We start from the raw sequence: 19368 nt of genomic DNA, 5'->3' as shown, positions 1-19368 counted from the left end.
TAATTTGGTTTCATGGTGTCATGTTTAGCAATCCACACTTTAACTTTTAACAGTAGCTCTGATGGTGCATTGGTTGGAAATTTACAAATTTGGGTCCAGCAGAGTTTTGTTACCATGTGGTTCCATGGTGTAATGGTTAGCACTCTGGACTTTGAGTCTCGGTGGAACCTTAGTTGTTGACAAAAGCCTGTACAGAGCTTTTTGTGGAACTGGAGAAGATCATTTTGAGAAAAGTTAAATATCCACTTCATCAAATAATTCTCACTCTATGAACCCATGTGTCACCCAGTAGATGGCTTCAATTTGGTTTTATGGTGTAATGTTTAGCAATCCACAATTTAACTTCTAACAGTAGCTCGGATGGTGCATTGGTTGGAAATTTACAAATTTGGTTGCCGTGTGGTTCCATGGTGTAATGGTTAGCACTGTGGACTTTGAATCCAGTGATCCGAATTCAAGTCTCGGTGGAACCTTAGTTGTTGACAAAAGCCTGTACAGAGCTGTGTGTGGAACTGGAGAAGACCATTTTGAGAAAAGTTAAATATCCACTTCATCAAATAATTCTCACTCCATGAACCCATGTGTCACCCAGTAGATGGTTTCATGATGTCATGTTTAGCACTCTGGACTTTGAATCCAGTGATCCGAGTTCAAGTCTCGGTGGAACCTTAGTTGTTGACAAGAGCCTGTACAGAGCTTTTTGTGGAACTGGAGAAGATCATTTTGAGAAAAGTTAAAGATCCTCTTCATCAAATAATTCTCACTCCATGAACCCATGTGTCACCCAGTAGATGGCTTTAATTTGGTTTCATGGTGTCATGTTTAGCAATCCACACTTTAACTTTTAACAGTAGCTCTGATGGTGCATTGGTTGGAAATTTACAATTTTGGGTCAGGCAGAGTGTTAGTGCTTGTGTGGTTCCATGGTGTAATGGTTAGCACTCTGGACTTTGAATCCAGTGATCCGAGTTCAAGTCTCGGTGGAACCTTAGTTGTTGACAAAAGCTTGTACAGAGGTGTGTGTGGAACTGGAAGGTCATTTTGAGAAAAGTTAAATATCCACTTCATCAAATAATTCTCACTCCATGAACCCATCTGTCACCCAGTAGATGCCTTCAATTTGGTTTCATGGTGTCATGTTTAGCAATCCACACTTTAACTTTTAACAGTAGCTCTGATGGTGCATTGGTTGGAAATTTACAATTTTGGGTCCAGCAGGTTTTGTTGCCGTTTGGTTCCATGGTGGAATGGTTAGCACTCTGGACTTTGAATCCAGTGATGCGAGTTCAAGTCTCGGTGGAACCTTAGTTGTTGACAAAAGCCTGTACAGAGCTGTGTGTAGAACTGGAGAAGATCATTTTGAGAAAAGTTAAATATCCACTTCATCAAATAATTCTCACTCCATGAACCCATGTGTCACCCAGTAGATGGGTTCAATTTGGTTTTATGGTGTAATGTTTAGCAATCCACAATTTAACTTCTAACAGTAGCTCGGATGGTGCATTGGTTGGAAATTTACAAATTTGGTTGCCGTGTGCTTCCATGGTGGAATGGTTAGCACTCTGGACTTTGAATCCAGTGATCCGAATTCAAGTCTCGGTGGAACCTTAGTTGTTGACAAAAGCCTGTACAGAGCTGTGTGTGGAACTGGAGAAGACCATTTTGAGAAAAGTTAAATATCCACTTCATCAAATAATTCTCACTCCATGGACCCATGTGTCACCCAGAAGTTGGCTTCAATTTGGTTTCATGGTCTCATGTTTAGCACTCCACAATTTAACTTTTAACAGTAGCTCTGATGGTGCATTGGTTGGAAATTTACAATTTTGGGTCAGGCAGAGTGTTAGTGCTGTGTGGTTCCATGGTGTAATGGTTAGCACTCTGGACTTTGAATCCAGTGATCTGAGATCAAGTCTCGGTGGAACCTTAGATGTTGACAAAAGCCTGTACAGAGCTGTGTGTAGAACTGGAGAAGATCATTTTGAGAAAAGTTAAAGATCCTCTTCATCAAATAATTCTCACTCCATGAACACGTTTCACCCAGTAGATGGCTTTAATTTGGTTTCATGGTGTCATGTTTAGCAATCCACACTTTAACTTTTAACAGTAGCTCTGATGGTGCATTGGTTGGAAATTTACAAATTTGGTTCCAGCAGAGTATTGTTACCATGTGGTTCCATGGTGTAATGGTTAACAGTCTGCACTTTGAATCCAGTGATCCGAGTTCAAGTCTCGGTGGAACCTTAGTTGTTGACAAGAGCCTGTACAGAGCTTTTTGTGGAACTGGAGAAGATCATTTTGAGAAAAGTTAAATATCCACTTCATCAAATAATTTTCACTCCATGAACCCATGTGTCACCCAGTAGATGGCTTCAATTTGGTTTCATGGTGTCATGTTTAGCAATCCACACTTTAACTTTTAACAGTAGCTCTGATGGTGCATTGGTTGGAAATTTACAATTTTGGGTCAGGCAGAGTGTTAGTGCTGTGTGGTTCCATGGTGTAATGGTTAGCACTCTGGACTTTGAGTCTAGTGATCCGAGATCAAGTCAAGGTGGAACCTTAGTTGTTGACAAAAGCCTGTACAGAGCTGTGTGTAGAACTGGAGAAGATCATTTTGAGAAAAGTTAAATATCCACTTCATCAAATAATTCTCACTCCATGAACCCATTTGTCACCCAGTAGATGGCTTCAATTTGGTTTTATGGTGTAATGTTTAGCAATCCACAATTTAACTTCTAACAGTAGCTCGGATGGTGCATTGGTTGGAAATTTACAAATTTGGTTGCCGTGTGGTTCCATGGTGTAATGCTTAGCACTCTGGACTTTGAATCCAGTGATCCGAATTCAAGTCTCGGTGGAACCTTAGTTGTTGACAAAAGCCTGTACAGAGCTGTGTGTGGAACTGGAGAAGACCATATTGAGAAAAGTTAAATATCCACTTCATCAAATAATTCTCACTCCATGAACCCATGTGTCACCCAGTAGATGGTTTCATGATGTCATGTTTAGCACTCTGGACTTTGAATCCAGTGATCCGAGTTCAAGTCTCGGTGGAACCTTAGTTGTTGACAAGAGCCTGTACAGAGCTTTTTGTGGAACTGGAGAAGATCATTTTGAGAAAAGTTAAAGATCCTCTTCATCAAATAATTCTCACTCCATGAACACGTTTCACCCAGTAGATGGATTTAATTTGGTTTCATGGTGTCATGTTTAGCAATCCACACTTTAACTTTTAACAGTAGCTCTGATGGTGCATTGGTTGGAAATTTACAAATTTGGGTCCAGCAGAGTTTTGTTACCATGTGGTTCCATGGTGTAATGGTTAGCACTCTGGACTTTGAGTCTCGGTGGAACCTTAGTTGTTGACAAAAGCCTGTACAGAGCTTTTTGTGGAACTGGAGAAGATCATTTTGAGAAAAGTTAAATATCCACTTCATCAAATAATTCTCACTCCATGAACCCATGTGTCACCCAGTAGATGGCTTCAATTTGGTTTTATGGTGTAATGTTTAGCAATCCACAATTTAACTTCTAACAGTAGCTCGGATGGTGCATTGGTTGGACATTTACAAATTTGGTTGCCGTGTGGTTCCATGGTGTAATGGTTAGCACTCTGGACTTTGAATCCAGTGATCCGAATTCAAGTCTCGGTGGAACCTTAGTTGTTGACAAAAGCCTGTACAGAGCTGTGTGTGGAACTGGAGAAGACCATTTTAAGAAAAGTTAAATATCCACTTCATCAAATAATTCTCACTCCATGAACCCATGTGTCACCCAGTAGATGGTTTCATGATGTCATGTTTAGCACTCTGGACTTTGAATCCAGTGATCCGAGTTCAAGTCTCGGTGGAACCTTAGTTGTTGACAAGAGCCTGTACAGAGCTTTTTGTGGAACTGGAGAAGATCATTTTGAGAAAAGTTAAAGATCCTCTTCATCAAATAATTCTCACTCCATGAACCCATGTGTCACCCAGTAGATGGCTTTAATTTGGTTTCATGGTGTCATGTTTAGCAATCCACACTTTAACTTTTAACAGTAGCTCTGATGGTGCATTGGTTGGAAATTTACAATTTTGGGTCAGGCAGAGTGTTAGTGCTGTGTGGTTCCATGGTGTAATGGTTAGCACTCTGGACTTTGAATCCAGTGATCCGAGTTCAAGTCTCGGTGGAACCTTAGTTGTTGACAAAAGCTTGTACAGAGGTGTGTGTGGAACTGGAAGGTCATTTTGAGAAAAGTTAAATATCCACTTCATCAAATAATTCTCACTCCATGAACCCATGTGTCACCCAGTAGATGCCTTCAATTTGGTTTCATGGTGTCATGTTTAGCAATCCACACTTTAACTTTTAACAGTAGCTCTGATGGTGCATTAGTTGGAAATTTACAATTTTGGGTCCAGCAGGTTTTGTTGCCGTTTGGTTCTATGGTGTAATGGTTAGCACTCTGGACTTTGAATCCAGTGATGCGAGTTCAAGTCTCGGTGGAACCTTAGTTGTTGACAAAAGCCTGTACAGAGCTGTGTGTAGAACTGGAGAAGATCATTTTGAGAAAAGTTAAATATCCACTTCATCAAATAATTCTCACTCCATGAACCCATGTGTCACCCAGTAGATGGCTTCAATTTGGTTTTATGGTGTAATGTTTAGCAATCCACAATTTAACTTCTAACAGTAGCTCGGATGGTGCATTGGTTGGAAATTTACAAATTTGGTTGCCGTGTGCTTCCATGGTGTAATGGTTAGCACTCTGGACTTTGAATCCAGTGATCCGAGTTCAAGTCTCGGTGGAACCTTAGTTGTTGACAAGAGCCTGTACAGAGCTTTTTGTGGAACTGGAGAAGATCATTTTGAGAAAAGTTAAATATCCACTTCATCAAATAATTTTCACTCCATGAACCCATGTGTCACCCAGTAGATGGCTTCAATTTGGTTTCATGGTGTCATGTTTAGCAATCCACACTTTAACTTTTAACAGTAGCTCTGATGGTGCATTGGTTGGAAATTTACAATTTTGGGTCAGGCAGAGTGTTAGTGCTGTGTGGTTCCATGGTGTAATGGTTAGCACTCTGGACTTTGAGTCTAGTGATCCGAGATCAAGTCTCGGTGGAACCTTAGTTGTTGACAAAAGCCTGTACAGAGCTGTGTGTAGAACTGGAGAAGATCATTTTGAGAAAAGTTAAATATCCACTTCATCAAATAATTCTCACTCCATGAACCCATGTGTCACCCAGTAGATGGCTTCAATTTGGTTTTATGGTGTAATGTTTAGCAATCCACAATTTAACTTCTAACAGTAGCGCGGATGGTGCATTGGTTGGAAATTTACAAATTTGGTTGCCGTGTGGTTCCATGGTGTAATGGTTAGCACTCTGGACTTTGAATCCAGTGATCCGAGTTCAAGTCTCGGTGGAACCTTAGTTGTTGACAAGAGCCTGTACAGAGCTTTTTGTGGAACTGGAGAAGATCATTTTGAGAAAAGTTAAAGATCCTCTTCATCAAGTAATTCTCACTCCATGAACCCATGTGTCACCCAGTAGATGCCTTCAATTTGGTTTCATGGTGTCATGTTTAGCAATCCACACTTTAACTTTTAACAGTAGCTCTGATGGTGCATTGGTTGGAAATTTACAATTTTGGGTCCAGCAGGTTTTGTTGCCGTCTGGTTCCGTGATGTAATGGTTAGCACTCTGGACTTTGAATCCAGTGATGCGAGTTCAAGTCTCGGTGGAACCTTAGTTGTTGACAAAAGCCTGTACAGAGCTGTGTGTAGAACTGGAGAAGATTATTTTGAGAAAAGTTAAATATCCACTTCATCAAATAATTCTCACTCCATGAACCCATGTGTCACCCAGTAGATGGCTTCAATTTGGTTTTATGGTGTAATGTTTAGCAATCCACAATTTAACTTCTAACAGTAGCTCGGATGGTGCATTGGTTGGAAATTTACAAATTTGGTTGCCGTGTGGTTCCATGGTGTAATGGTTAGCACTCTGGACTTTGAATCCAGTGATCCGAATTCAAGTCTCGGTGGAACCTTAGTTGTTGACAAAAGCCTGTACAGAGCTGTGTGTGGAACTGGAGAAGACCATTTTGAGAAAAGTTAAATATCCACTTCATCAAATAATTCTCACTCCATGAACCCATGTGTCACCCAGTAGATGGTTTCATGATGTCATGTTTAGCACTCTGGACTTTGAATCCAGTGATCCGAGTTCAAGTCTCGGTGGAACCTTAGTTGTTGCCAAGAGCCTGTACAGAGCTTTTTGTGGAACTGGAGAAGATCATTTTGAGAAAAGTTAAAGATCCTCTTCATCAAATAATTCTCACTCCATGAACACGTTTCACCCAGTAGATGGATTTAATTTGGTTTCATGGTGTCATGTTTAGCAATCCACACTTTAACTTTTAACAGTAGCTCTGATGGTGCATTGGTTGGAAATTTACAAATTTGGGTCCAGCAGAGTTTTGTTACCATGTGGTTCCATGGTGTAATGGTTAGCACTCTGGACTTTGAGTCTCGGTGGAACCTTAGTTGTTGACAAAAGCCTGTACAGAGCTTTTTGTGGAACTGGAGAAGATCATTTTGAGAAAAGTTAAATATCCACTTCATCAAATAATTCTCACTCCATGAACCCATGTGTCACCCAGTAGATGGCTTCAATTTGGTTTTATGGTGTAATGTTTAGCAATCCACAATTTAACTTCTAACAGTAGCTCGGATGGTGCATTGGTTGGACATTTACAAATTTGGTTGCCGTGTGGTTCCATGGTGTAATGGTTAGCACTCTGGACTTTGAATCCAGTGATCCGAATTCAAGTCTCGGTGGAACCTTAGTTGTTGACAAAAGCCTGTACAGAGCTGTGTGTGGAACTGGAGAAGACCATTTTAAGAAAAGTTAAATATCCACTTCATCAAATAATTCTCACTCCATGAACCCATGTGTCACCCAGTAGATGGTTTCATGATGTCATGTTTAGCACTCTGGACTTTGAATCCAGTGATCCGAGTTCAAGTCTCGGTGGAACCTTAGTTGTTGACAAGAGCCTGTACAGAGCTTTTTGTGGAACTGGAGAAGATCATTTTGAGAAAAGTTAAAGATCCTCTTCATCAAATAATTCTCACTCCATGAACCCATGTGTCACCCAGTAGATGGCTTTAATTTGGTTTCATGGTGTCATGTTTAGCAATCCACACTTTAACTTTTAACAGTAGCTCTGATGGTGCATTGGTTGGAAATTTACAATTTTGGGTCAGGCAGAGTGTTAGTGCTGTGTGGTTCCATGGTGTAATGGTTAGCACTCTGGACTTTGAATCCAGTGATCCGAGTTCAAGTCTCGGTGGAACCTTAGTTGTTGACAAAAGCTTGTACAGAGGTGTGTGTGGAACTGGAAGGTCATTTTGAGAAAAGTTAAATATCCACTTCATCAAATAATTCTCACTCCATGAACCCATGTGTCACCCAGTAGATGCCTTCAATTTGGTTTCATGGTGTCATGTTTAGCAATCCACACTTTAACTTTTAACAGTAGCTCTGATGGTGCATTAGTTGGAAATTTACAATTTTGGGTCCAGCAGGTTTTGTTGCCGTTTGGTTCTATGGTGTAATGGTTAGCACTCTGGACTTTGAATCCAGTGATGCGAGTTCAAGTCTCGGTGGAACCTTAGTTGTTGACAAAAGCCTGTACAGAGCTGTGTGTAGAACTGGAGAAGATCATTTTGAGAAAAGTTAAATATCCACTTCATCAAATAATTCTCACTCCATGAACCCATGTGTCACCCAGTAGATGGCTTCAATTTGGTTTTATGGTGTAATGTTTAGCAATCCACAATTTAACTTCTAACAGTAGCTCGGATGGTGCATTGGTTGGAAATTTACAAATTTGGTTGCCGTGTGCTTCCATGGTGTAATGGTTAGCACTCTGGACTTTGAATCCAGTGATCCGAGTTCAAGTCTCGGTGGAACCTTAGTTGTTGACAAGAGCCTGTACAGAGCTTTTTGTGGAACTGGAGAAGATCATTTTGAGAAAAGTTAAATATCCACTTCATCAAATAATTTTCACTCCATGAACCCATGTGTCACCCAGTAGATGGCTTCAATTTGGTTTCATGGTGTCATGTTTAGCAATCCACACTTTAACTTTTAACAGTAGCTCTGATGGTGCATTGGTTGGAAATTTACAATTTTGGGTCAGGCAGAGTGTTAGTGCTGTGTGGTTCCATGGTGTAATGGTTAGCACTCTGGACTTTGAGTCTAGTGATCCGAGATCAAGTCTCGGTGGAACCTTAGTTGTTGACAAAAGCCTGTACAGAGCTGTGTGTAGAACTGGAGAAGATCATTTTGAGAAAAGTTAAATATCCACTTCATCAAATAATTCTCACTCCATGAACCCATGTGTCACCCAGTAGATGGCTTCAATTTGGTTTTATGGTGTAATGTTTAGCAATCCACAATTTAACTTCTAACAGTAGCGCGGATGGTGCATTGGTTGGAAATTTACAAATTTGGTTGCCGTGTGGTTCCATGGTGTAATGGTTAGCACTCTGGACTTTGAATCCAGTGATCCGAGTTCAAGTCTCGGTGGAACCTTAGTTGTTGACAAGAGCCTGTACAGAGCTTTTTGTGGAACTGGAGAAGATCATTTTGAGAAAAGTTAAAGATCCTCTTCATCAAGTAATTCTCACTCCATGAACCCATGTGTCACCCAGTAGATGCCTTCAATTTGGTTTCATGGTGTCATGTTTAGCAATCCACACTTTAACTTTTAACAGTAGCTCTGATGGTGCATTGGTTGGAAATTTACAATTTTGGGTCCAGCAGGTTTTGTTGCCGTCTGGTTCCGTGATGTAATGGTTAGCACTCTGGACTTTGAATCCAGTGATGCGAGTTCAAGTCTCGGTGGAACCTTAGTTGTTGACAAAAGCCTGTACAGAGCTGTGTGTAGAACTGGAGAAGATTATTTTGAGAAAAGTTAAATATCCACTTCATCAAATAATTCTCACTCCATGAACCCATGTGTCACCCAGTAGATGGCTTCAATTTGGTTTTATGGTGTAATGTTTAGCAATCCACAATTTAACTTCTAACAGTAGCTCGGATGGTGCATTGGTTGGAAATTTACAAATTTGGTTGCCGTGTGGTTCCATGGTGTAATGGTTAGCACTCTGGACTTTGAATCCAGTGATCCGAATTCAAGTCTCGGTGGAACCTTAGTTGTTGACAAAAGCCTGTACAGAGCTGTGTGTGGAACTGGAGAAGACCATTTTGAGAAAAGTTAAATATCCACTTCATCAAATAATTCTCACTCCATGAACCCATGTGTCACCCAGTAGATGGTTTCATGATGTCATGTTTAGCACTCTGGACTTTGAATCCAGTGATCCGAGTTCAAGTCTCGGTGGAACCTTAGTTGTTGCCAAGAGCCTGTACAGAGCTTTTTGTGGAACTGGAGAAGATCATTTTGAGAAAAGTTAAAGATCCTCTTCATCAAATAATTCTCACTCCATGAACACGTTTCACCCAGTAGATGGATTTAATTTGGTTTCATGGTGTCATGTTTAGCAATCCACACTTTAACTTTTAACAGTAGCTCTGATGGTGCATTGGTTGGAAATTTACAAATTTGGGTCCAGCAGAGTTTTGTTACCATGTGGTTCCATGGTGTAATGGTTAGCACTCTGGACTTTGAATCTAGTGATCCGAGTTCAAGTCTCGGTGGAACCTTAGTTGTTGACAAGAGCCTGTACAGAGCCTTTTGTGGAACTGGAGAAGATCATTTTGAGAAAAGTTAAATATCCACTTCATCAAATAATTTTCACTCCATGAACCCATGTGTCACCCAGTAGATGGCTTCAATTTGGTTTCATGGTGTCATGTTTAGCAATCCACACTTTAACTTTTAACAGTAGCTCTGATGGTGCATTGGTTGGAAATTTATAATTTTGGGTCAGGCAGAGTGTTAGTGCTGTGTGGTTCCATGGTGTAATGGTTAGCACTCTGGACTTTGAATCCAGTGATCCGAGTTCAAGTCTCGGTGGAACCTTAGTTGTTGACAAAAGCTTGTACAGAGGTGTGTGTGGAACTGGAAGATCATTTTGAGAAAAGTTAAATATCCACTTCATCAAATAATTCTCACTCCATGAACCCATGTGTCACCCAGTAGATGGCTTCAATTTGGATTTATGGTGTCATGTTTAGCAATCCACACTTTAACTTTTAACAGTAGCTCTGATGGTGCATTGGTTGGAAATTTACAAATTTGGTTCCAGCAGAGTTTTGTTACCATGTGGTTCCATGGTGTAATGGTTAGCACTCTGGACTTTGAATCCAGTGATGCGAGTTCAAGTCTCGGTGGAACCTTAGTTGTTGACAAAAGCCTGTACAGAGTTTTTTGTGGAACTGGAGAAGATCATTTTGAGAAAAGTTAAATATCCACCTTATCAAATAATTCTTACTCCATGAACCCATGTGTCACCCAGTAGATGGCTTCAATTTGGTTTTATGGTGTAATGTTTAGCAATCCACAATTTAACTTCTAACAGTAGCTCGGATAGTGCATTGGTTGGAAATTTACAAATTTGGTTGCTGTGTGGTTCCATGATGTCATGTTTAGCACTCTGGACTTTGAATCCAGTGATCCAAATTCAAGTCTCGGTGGAACCTTAGTTGTTGACAAAAGCCTGTACAGAGCTGTGTGTGGAACTGGAGAAGACCATTTTGAGAAAAGTTAAAGATCCTCTTCATCAAATAATTCTCACTCCATGAACACATGTTTCACCCAGTAGATGGCTTTAATTTGGTTTCATGGTGTCATGTTTAGCAATCCACACTTTAACTTTTAACAGTAGCTCTGATGGTGCATTGGTTGGAAATTTACAAATTTGGTTCCAGCAGAGTTTTGTTACCATGTGGTTTCATGTTGTAATGGTTAGCAGTCTGGACTTTGAATCCAGTGATCCGAGTTCAAGTCTCGGTGGAACCTTAGTTGTTGACAAGAGCCTGTACAGAGCTTTTTGTGGAACTGGAGAAGATCATTTTGAGAAAAGTTAAATATCCACTTCATCAAATAATTTTCACTCCAGGAACCCATGTGTCACCCAGTAGATGGCTTCAATTTGGTTTCATGGTGTCATGTTTAGCAATCCACACTTTAACTTTTAACAGTAGCTCTGATGGTGCATTGGTTGGAAATTTACAATTTTGGGTCAGGCAGAGTGTTAGTGCTGTGTGGTTCCATGGTGTAATGGTTAGCACTCTGGACTTTGAGTCCAGTGATCCGAGATCAAGTCTCGGTGGAACCTTAGTTGTTGACAAAAGCCTGTACAGAGCTGTGTGTAGAACTGGAGAAGATCATTTTGAGAAAAGTTAAAAATCCACTTCATCAAATAATTCTCACTCCATGAACCCATGTGTCACCCAGTAGATGGCTTCAATTTGGTTTTATGGTGTAATGTTTAGCAATCCACAATTTAACTTCTAACAGTAGCTTGGATGGTGCATTGGTTGGAAATTTACAAATTTGGTTGCCGTGTGGTTCCATGGTGTAATGGTTAACACTCTGGACTTTGAATCCAGTGATCCGAATTCAAGTCTCGGTGGAACCTTAGTTGTTGACAAAAGCCTGTACAGAGCTGTGTGTGGAACTGGAGAAGACCATTTTGAGAAAAGTTAAATATCCACTTCATCAAATAATTCTCACTCCATGAACCCATGTGTCACCCAGTAGATGGTTTCATGATGTCATGTTTAGCACTCTGGACTTTGAATCCAGTGATCCGATTTCAAGTCTCGGTGGAACCTTAGTTGTTGACAAGAGCCTGTACAGAGCTTTTTGTGGAACTGGAGAAGATCATTTTGAGAAAAGTTAAAGATCCTCTTCATCAAATAATTCTCACTCCATGAACACATGTTTCACCCAGTAGATGGCTTTAATTTGGTTTCATGGTGTCATGTTTAGCAATCCACACTTTAACTTTTAACAGTAGCTCTGATGGTGCATTGGTTGGAAATTTACAAATTTTGTTCCAGCAGAGTTTTGTTACCATGTGGTTCCATGGTGTAATGGTTAGCAGTCTGGACTTTGAATCCAGTGATCCGAGTTCAAGTCTCGGTGGAACCTTAGTTGTTGACAAGAGCCTGTATAGAGCTTTTTGTGGAACTGGAGAAGATCATTTTGAGAAAAGTTAAATATCCACTTCATCAAATAATTTTCACTCCATGAACCCATGTGTCACCCAGTAGATGGCTTCAATTTGGTTTCATGGTGTCATGTTTAGCAGTCCACACTTTAACTTTTAACAGTAGCTCTGATGGTGCATTGGTTGGAAATTTACAATTTTGGGTCAGGCAGAGTGTTAGTGCTGTGTGGTTCCATGGTGTAATGGTTAGCACTCTGGACTTTGAGTCTAGTGATCCGAGATCAAGTCTCGGTGGAACCTTAGTTGTTGACAAAAGCCTGTACAGAGCTGTGTGTAGAACTGGAGAAGATCATTTTGAGAAAAGTTAAATATCCACTTCATCAAATAATTCTCACTCCATGAACCCATGTGTCACCCAGTAGATGGCTTCAATTTGGTTTTATGGTGTAATGTTTAGCAATCCACAATTTAACTTCTAACAGTAGCGCGGATGGTGCATTGGTTGGAAATTTACAAATTTGGTTGCCGTGTGGTTCCATGGTGTAATGGTTAGCACTCTGGACTTTGAATCCAGTGATCCGAGTTCAAGTCTCGGTGGAACCTTAGTTGTTGACAAGAGCCTGTACAGAGCTTTTTGTGGAACTGGAGAAGATCATTTTGAGAAAAGTTAAAGATCCTCTTCATCAAGTAATTCTCACTCCATGAACCCATGTGTCACCCAGTAGATGCCTTCAATTTGGTTTCATGGTGTCATGTTTAGCAATCCACACTTTAACTTTTAACAGTAGCTCTGATGGTGCATTGGTTGGAAATTTACAATTTTGGGTCCAGCAGGTTTTGTTGCCGTCTGGTTCCGTGATGTAATGGTTAGCACTCTGGACTTTGAATCCAGTGATGCGAGTTCAAGTCTCGGTGGAACCTTAGTTGTTGACAAAAGCCTGTACAGAGCTGTGTGTAGAACTGGAGAAGATTATTTTGAGAAAAGTTAAATATCCACTTCATCAAATAATTCTCACTCCATGAACCCATGTGTCACCCAGTAGATGGCTTCAATTTGGTTTTATGGTGTAATGTTTAGCAATCCACAATTTAACTTCTAACAGTAGCTCGGATGGTGCATTGGTTGGAAATTTACAAATTTGGTTGCCGTGTGGTTCCATGGTGTAATGGTTAGCACTCTGGACTTTGAATCCAGTGATCCGAATTCAAGTCTCGGTGGAACCTTAGTTGTTGACAAAAGCCTGTACAGAGCTGTGTGTGGAACTGGAGAAGACCATTTTGAGAAAAGTTAAATATCCACTTCATCAAATAATTCTCACTCCATGAACCCATGTGTCACCCAGTAGATGGTTTCATGATGTCATGTTTAGCACTCTGGACTTTGAATCCAGTGATCCGAGTTCAAGTCTCGGTGGAACCTTAGTTGTTGCCAAGAGCCTGTACAGAGCTTTTTGTGGAACTGGAGAAGATCATTTTGAGAAAAGTTAAAGATCCTCTTCATCAAATAATTCTCACTCCATGAACACGTTTCACCCAGTAGATGGATTTAATTTGGTTTCATGGTGTCATGTTTAGCAATCCACACTTTAACTTTTAACAGTAGCTCTGATGGTGCATTGGTTGGAAATTTACAAATTTGGGTCCAGCAGAGTTTTGTTACCTTGTGGTTCCATGGTGTAATGGTTAGCACTCTGGACTTTGAATCTAGTGATCCGAGTTCAAGTCTCGGTGGAACCTTAGTTGTTGACAAGAGCCTGTACAGAGCCTTTTGTGGAACTGGAGAAGATCATTTTGAGAAAAGTTAAATATCCACTTCATCAAATAATTTTCACTCCATGAACCCATGTGTCACCCAGTAGATGGCTTCAATTTGGTTTCATGGTGTCATGTTTAGCAATCCACACTTTAACTTTTAACAGTAGCTCTGATGGTGCATTGGTTGGAAATTTATAATTTTGGGTCAGGCAGAGTGTTAGTGCTGTGTGGTTCCATGGTGTAATGGTTAGCACTCTGGACTTTGAATCCAGTGATCCGAGTTCAAGTCTCGGTGGAACCTTAGTTGTTGACAAAAGCTTGTACAGAGGTGTGTGTGGAACTGGAAGATCATTTTGAGAAAAGTTAAATATCCACTTCATCAAATAATTCTCACTCCATGAACCCATGTGTCACCCAGTAGATGGCTTCAATTTGGATTTATGGTGTCATGTTTAGCAATCCACACTTTAACTTTTAACAGTAGCTCTGATGGTGCATTGGTTGGAAATTTACAAATTTGGTTCCAGCAGAGTTTTGTTACCATGTGGTTCCATGGTGTAATGGTTAGCACTCTGGACTTTGAATCCAGTGATGCGAGTTCAAGTCTCGGTGGAACCTTAGTTGTTGACAAAAGCCTGTACAGAGTTTTTTGTGGAACTGGAGAAGATCATTTTGAGAAAAGTTAAATATCCACCTTATCAAATAATTCTTACTCCATGAACCCATGTGTCACCCAGTAGATGGCTTCAATTTGGTTTTATGGTGTAATGTTTAGCAATCCACAATTTAACTTCTAACAGTAGCTCGGATAGTGCATTGGTTGGAAATTTACAAATTTGGTTGCTGTGTGGTTCCATGATGTCATGTTTAGCACTCTGGACTTTGAATCCAGTGATCCAAATTCAAGTCTCGGTGGAACCTTAGTTGTTGACAAAAGCCTGTACAGAGCTGTGTGTGGAACTGGAGAAGACCATTTTGAGAAAAGTTAAAGATCCTCTTCATCAAATAATTCTCACTCCATGAACACATGTTTCACCCAGTAGATGGCTTTAATTTGGTTTCATGGTGTCATGTTTAGCAATCCACACTTTAACTTTTAACAGTAGCTCTGATGGTGCATTGGTTGGAAATTTACAAATTTGGTTCCAGCAGAGTTTTGTTACCATGTGGTTTCATGTTGTAATGGTTAGCAGTCTGGACTTTGAATCCAGTGATCCGAGTTCAAGTCTCGGTGGAACCTTAGTTGTTGACAAGAGCCTGTACAGAGCTTTTTGTGGAACTGGAGAAGATCATTTTGAGAAAAGTTAAATATCCACTTCATCAAATAATTTTCACTCCAGGAACCCATGTGTCACCCAGTAGATGGCTTCAATTTGGTTTCATGGTGTCATGTTTAGCAATCCACACTTTAACTTTTAACAGTAGCTCTGATGGTGCATTGGTTGGAAATTTACAATTTTGGGTCAGGCAGAGTGTTAGTGCTGTGTGGTTCCATGGTGTAATGGTTAGCACTCTGGACTTTGAGTCCAGTGATCCGAGATCAAGTCTCGGTGGAACCTTAGTTGTTGACAAAAGCCTGTACAGAGCTGTGTGTAGAACTGGAGAAGATCATTTTGAGAAAAGTTAAAAATCCACTTCATCAAATAATTCTCACTCCATGAACCCATGTGTCACCCAGTAGATGGCTTCAATTTGGTTTTATGGTGTAATGTTTAGCAATCCACAATTTAACTTCTAACAGTAGCTTGGATGGTGCATTGGTTGGAAATTTACAAATTTGGTTGCCGTGTGGTTCCATGGTGTAATGGTTAACACTCTGGACTTTGAATCCAGTGATCCGAATTCAAGTCTCGGTGGAACCTTAGTTGTTGACAAAAGCCTGTACAGAGCTGTGTGTGGAACTGGAGAAGACCATTTTGAGAAAAGTTAAATATCCACTTCATCAAATAATTCTCACTCCATGAACCCATGTGTCACCCAGTAGATGGTTTCATGATGTCATGTTTAGCACTCTGGACTTTGAATCCAGTGATCCGATTTCAAGTCTCGGTGGAACCTTAGTTGTTGACAAGAGCCTGTACAGAGCTTTTTGTGGAACTGGAGAAGATCATTTTGAGAAAAGTTAAAGATCCTCTTCATCAAATAATTCTCACTCCATGAACACATGTTTCACCCAGTAGATGGCTTTAATTTGGTTTCATGGTGTCATGTTTAGCAATCCACACTTTAACTTTTAACAGTAGCTCTGATGGTGCATTGGTTGGAAATTTACAAATTTTGTTCCAGCAGAGTTTTGTTACCATGTGGTTCCATGGTGTAATGGTTAGCAGTCTGGACTTTGAATCCAGTGATCCGAGTTCAAGTCTCGGTGGAACCTTAGTTGTTGACAAGAGCCTGTATAGAGCTTTTTGTGGAACTGGAGAAGATCATTTTGAGAAAAGTTAAATATCCACTTCATCAAATAATTTTCACTCCATGAACCCATGTGTCACCCAGTAGATGGCTTCAATTTGGTTTCATGGTGTCATGTTTAGCAGTCCACACTTTAACTTTTAACAGTAGCTCTGATGGTGCATTGGTTGGAAATTTACAATTTTGGGTCAGGCAGAGTGTTAGTGCTGTGTGGTTCCATGGTGTAATGGTTAGCACTCTGGACTTTGAGTCTAGTGATCCGAGATCAAGTCTCGGTGGAACCTTAGTTGTTGACAAAAGCCTGTACAGAGCTGTGTGTAGAACTGGAGAAGATCATTTTGAGAAAAGTTAAATATCCACTTCATCAAATAATTCTCACTCCATGAACCCATGTGTCACCCAGTAGATGGCTTCAATTTGGTTTTATGGTGTAATGTTTAGCAATCCACAATTTAACTTCTAACAGTAGCTCGGATGGTGCATTGGTTGGAAATTTACAATTTTGGTTGCCTTGTGGTTCCATGGTGTAATGGTTAGCACTCTGGACTTTGAATCCAGTGATCCGAATTCAAGTCTCGGTGGAACCTTAGTTGTTGTCAAAAGCCTGTACAGAGCTGTGTGTGGAACTGGAGAAGACCATTTTGAGAAAAGTTAAATATCCACTTCATCAAATAATTCTCACTCCATGAACCCATGTGTCACCCAGTAGATGGTTTCATGATGTCATGTTTAGCACTCTGGGCTTTGAATCCAGTGATTCGAGTTCAAGTCTCGGTGGAACCTTAGTTGTTGACAAGAGCCTGTACAGAGCTTTTTGTGGAACTGGAGAAGATCATTTTGAGAAAAGTTAAAGATCCTCTTCATCAAATAATTCTCACTCCATGAACCCATGTGTCACCCAGTAGATGGCTTTAATTTGGTTTCATGGTGTCATGTTTAGCAATCCACACTTTAACTTTTAACAGTAGCTCTGATGGTGCATTGGTTGGAAATTTACAATTTTGGGTCAGGCAGAGTGTTAGTGCTGTGTGGTTCCATGGTGTAATGGTTAGCACTCTGGACTTTGAATCCAGTGATCCGAGTTCAAGTCTCGGTGGAACCTTAGTTGTTGACAAAAGCTTGTACAGAGGTGTGTGTGGAACTGGAAGGTCATTTTGAGAAAAGTTAAATATCCACTTCATCAAATAATTCTCACTCCATGAACCCATGTGTCACCCAGTAGATGGCTTCAATTTGGTTTTATGGTGTCATGTTTAGCAATCCACACTTTAACTTTTAACAGTAGCTCTGATGGTGCATTGGTTGGAAATTTACAAATTTGGGTCCAGCAGAGTTTTGTTGCCATGTGGTTCCATGGTGTAATGGTTTGCACTCTGGACTTTGAATCCAGTGATCTGAGTTCAAGTCTCGGTGGAACCTTAGTTGTTGACAAGAGCCTGTACAGAGCTTTTTGTGGAACTGGAGAAGATCATTTTGAGAAAAGTTAAAGATCCTCTTCATCAAGTAGTTCTCACTCCATGAACCCATTTGTCACCCAGTAGATGCCTTCAATTTGGTTTCATGGTGTCATGTTTAGCAAGCCACACTTTAACTTTTAACAGTAGCTCTGATGGTGCATTGGTTGGAAATGTACAATTTTGGGTCCAGCAGGTCTTGTTGCCGTTTGGTTCCATGGTGTAATGGTTAGCACTCTGGACTTTGAATCCAGTGATGCGAGTTCAAGTCTCGGTGGAACCTTAGTTGTTGACAAAAGCCTGTACAGAGCTGTGTGTAGAACTGGAGAAGATGATTTTGAGAAAAGTTAAATATCCACTTTATCAAATAATTCTCACTCCATGAACCCATGTGTCACCCAGTAGATGGCTTCAATTTGGTTTTATGGTGTAATGTTTAGCAATCCACAATTTAACTTCTAACAGTAGCTCGGATGGTGCATTGGTTGGAAATTTACAAATTTGGTTGCCGTGTGGTTCCATGGTGTAATGGTTAGCACTCTGGACTTTGAATCCAGTGATCCGAATTCAAGTCTCGGTGGAACCTTAGTTGTTGACAAAAGCCTGTACAGAGCTGTGTGTGGAACTGGAGAAGACCATTTTGAGAAAAGTTAAATATCCACTTCATCAAATAATTCTCACTCCATGAACCCATGTGTCACCCAGTAGATGGTTTCATGAGGTCATGTTTAGCACTCTGGACTTTGAATCCAGTGATCCGAGTTCAAGTCTCGGTGGAACCTTAGTTGTTGACAAGAGCCTGTACAGAGCTTTTTGTGGAACTGGAGAAGATCATTTTGAGAAAAGTTAAAGATCCTCTTCATCAAATAATTCTCACTCCATGAACACATGTTTCACCCAGTAGATGGATTTAATTTGGTTTCATGGTGTCATGTTTAGCAATCCACACTTTAACTTTTAACAGTAGCTCTGATGGTGCATTGGTTGGAAATTTACAATTTTGGGTCCAGCAGAGTTTTGTTACCATGTGGTTCCATGGTGTAATGGTTAGCAGTCTGGACTTTGAATCCAGTGATCCGAGTTCAAGTCTCTGTGGAACCTTAGTTGTTGACTCTTGCCTGTACAGAGCTTTTTGTGGAACTGGAGAAGATCATTCTGAGAAAAGTTAAATATCCACTTCATCAAATAATTTTCACTCCATGAACCCATGTGTCACCCATTAGATGGCTTCAATTTGGTTTCATGGTGTCATGTTTAGCAGTCCACACTTTAACTTTTAACAGTAGCTCTGATGGTGCATTGGTTGGAAATTTACAATTTTGGGTCAGGCAGAGTGTTAGTGCTGTGTGGTTCCATGGTGTAATGGTTAGCACTCTGGACTTTGAGTCTAGTGATCCGAGATCAAGTCTCGGTGGAACCTTAGTTGTTGACAAAAGCCTGTACAGAGCTGTGTGTAGAACTGGAGAAGATCATTTTGAGAAAAGTTAAATATCCACTTCATCAAATAATTCTCACTCCATGAACCCATGTGTCACCCAGTAGATGGCTTCAATTTGGTTTTATGGTGTAATGTTTAGCAATCCACAATTTAACTTCTAACAGTAGCTC

At 40.4% G+C, this 19368-nt stretch overlaps 25 non-coding genes across 25 annotated transcripts; all 25 read left to right on the top strand.

The window, feature by feature from the left end:
• The first annotated feature begins 917 nt into the window (after positions 1-917).
• Positions 918-989, top strand: trnaq-uug (transfer RNA glutamine (anticodon UUG)). The gene has a single exon. It is a non-coding gene; the product is annotated as a tRNA-Gln (tRNA).
• An 866-nt stretch (positions 990-1855) lies between these two features.
• trnaq-uug (transfer RNA glutamine (anticodon UUG)) lies at positions 1856-1927 on the top strand. The gene has a single exon. It is a non-coding gene; the product is annotated as a tRNA-Gln (tRNA).
• Positions 1928-3590: 1663 nt separating this feature from the next.
• On the top strand, positions 3591-3662 carry trnaq-uug (transfer RNA glutamine (anticodon UUG)). The gene has a single exon. It is a non-coding gene; the product is annotated as a tRNA-Gln (tRNA).
• Positions 3663-4105: 443 nt separating this feature from the next.
• Positions 4106-4177, top strand: trnaq-uug (transfer RNA glutamine (anticodon UUG)). The gene has a single exon. It is a non-coding gene; the product is annotated as a tRNA-Gln (tRNA).
• A 547-nt stretch (positions 4178-4724) lies between these two features.
• Positions 4725-4796, top strand: trnaq-uug (transfer RNA glutamine (anticodon UUG)). The gene has a single exon. It is a non-coding gene; the product is annotated as a tRNA-Gln (tRNA).
• A 550-nt stretch (positions 4797-5346) lies between these two features.
• trnaq-uug (transfer RNA glutamine (anticodon UUG)) lies at positions 5347-5418 on the top strand. Its single transcript has one exon. It is a non-coding gene; the product is annotated as a tRNA-Gln (tRNA).
• Positions 5419-5967: 549 nt separating this feature from the next.
• Positions 5968-6039, top strand: trnaq-uug (transfer RNA glutamine (anticodon UUG)). Its single transcript has one exon. It is a non-coding gene; the product is annotated as a tRNA-Gln (tRNA).
• A 724-nt stretch (positions 6040-6763) lies between these two features.
• trnaq-uug (transfer RNA glutamine (anticodon UUG)) lies at positions 6764-6835 on the top strand. The gene has a single exon. It is a non-coding gene; the product is annotated as a tRNA-Gln (tRNA).
• Positions 6836-7278: 443 nt separating this feature from the next.
• Positions 7279-7350, top strand: trnaq-uug (transfer RNA glutamine (anticodon UUG)). Its single transcript has one exon. It is a non-coding gene; the product is annotated as a tRNA-Gln (tRNA).
• A 547-nt stretch (positions 7351-7897) lies between these two features.
• Positions 7898-7969, top strand: trnaq-uug (transfer RNA glutamine (anticodon UUG)). The gene has a single exon. It is a non-coding gene; the product is annotated as a tRNA-Gln (tRNA).
• Positions 7970-8519: 550 nt separating this feature from the next.
• Positions 8520-8591, top strand: trnaq-uug (transfer RNA glutamine (anticodon UUG)). The gene has a single exon. It is a non-coding gene; the product is annotated as a tRNA-Gln (tRNA).
• Positions 8592-9140: 549 nt separating this feature from the next.
• trnaq-uug (transfer RNA glutamine (anticodon UUG)) lies at positions 9141-9212 on the top strand. Its single transcript has one exon. It is a non-coding gene; the product is annotated as a tRNA-Gln (tRNA).
• A 441-nt stretch (positions 9213-9653) lies between these two features.
• trnaq-uug (transfer RNA glutamine (anticodon UUG)) lies at positions 9654-9725 on the top strand. Its single transcript has one exon. It is a non-coding gene; the product is annotated as a tRNA-Gln (tRNA).
• A 247-nt stretch (positions 9726-9972) lies between these two features.
• On the top strand, positions 9973-10044 carry trnaq-uug (transfer RNA glutamine (anticodon UUG)). The gene has a single exon. It is a non-coding gene; the product is annotated as a tRNA-Gln (tRNA).
• Positions 10045-10289: 245 nt separating this feature from the next.
• Positions 10290-10361, top strand: trnaq-uug (transfer RNA glutamine (anticodon UUG)). Its single transcript has one exon. It is a non-coding gene; the product is annotated as a tRNA-Gln (tRNA).
• Positions 10362-12670: 2309 nt separating this feature from the next.
• Positions 12671-12742, top strand: trnaq-uug (transfer RNA glutamine (anticodon UUG)). The gene has a single exon. It is a non-coding gene; the product is annotated as a tRNA-Gln (tRNA).
• A 549-nt stretch (positions 12743-13291) lies between these two features.
• On the top strand, positions 13292-13363 carry trnaq-uug (transfer RNA glutamine (anticodon UUG)). The gene has a single exon. It is a non-coding gene; the product is annotated as a tRNA-Gln (tRNA).
• Positions 13364-13804: 441 nt separating this feature from the next.
• On the top strand, positions 13805-13876 carry trnaq-uug (transfer RNA glutamine (anticodon UUG)). The gene has a single exon. It is a non-coding gene; the product is annotated as a tRNA-Gln (tRNA).
• Positions 13877-14123: 247 nt separating this feature from the next.
• On the top strand, positions 14124-14195 carry trnaq-uug (transfer RNA glutamine (anticodon UUG)). The gene has a single exon. It is a non-coding gene; the product is annotated as a tRNA-Gln (tRNA).
• Positions 14196-14440: 245 nt separating this feature from the next.
• trnaq-uug (transfer RNA glutamine (anticodon UUG)) lies at positions 14441-14512 on the top strand. Its single transcript has one exon. It is a non-coding gene; the product is annotated as a tRNA-Gln (tRNA).
• Positions 14513-16821: 2309 nt separating this feature from the next.
• Positions 16822-16893, top strand: trnaq-uug (transfer RNA glutamine (anticodon UUG)). Its single transcript has one exon. It is a non-coding gene; the product is annotated as a tRNA-Gln (tRNA).
• Positions 16894-17336: 443 nt separating this feature from the next.
• On the top strand, positions 17337-17408 carry trnaq-uug (transfer RNA glutamine (anticodon UUG)). Its single transcript has one exon. It is a non-coding gene; the product is annotated as a tRNA-Gln (tRNA).
• A 245-nt stretch (positions 17409-17653) lies between these two features.
• On the top strand, positions 17654-17725 carry trnaq-uug (transfer RNA glutamine (anticodon UUG)). Its single transcript has one exon. It is a non-coding gene; the product is annotated as a tRNA-Gln (tRNA).
• Positions 17726-17971: 246 nt separating this feature from the next.
• Positions 17972-18043, top strand: trnaq-uug (transfer RNA glutamine (anticodon UUG)). The gene has a single exon. It is a non-coding gene; the product is annotated as a tRNA-Gln (tRNA).
• A 231-nt stretch (positions 18044-18274) lies between these two features.
• On the top strand, positions 18275-18346 carry trnaq-uug (transfer RNA glutamine (anticodon UUG)). The gene has a single exon. It is a non-coding gene; the product is annotated as a tRNA-Gln (tRNA).
• Positions 18347-19368: the final 1022 nt, after the last annotated feature.

The sequence above is a fragment of the Paramisgurnus dabryanus genome, chromosome 14, assembly GCF_030506205.2.
Source record: "Paramisgurnus dabryanus chromosome 14, PD_genome_1.1, whole genome shotgun sequence".
Classification (NCBI taxonomy): domain Eukaryota; kingdom Metazoa; phylum Chordata; class Actinopteri; order Cypriniformes; family Cobitidae; genus Paramisgurnus; species Paramisgurnus dabryanus.
Note: the sequence above shows the minus strand (reverse complement) of the source record. Positions and strands in the feature narration are given on the sequence as shown.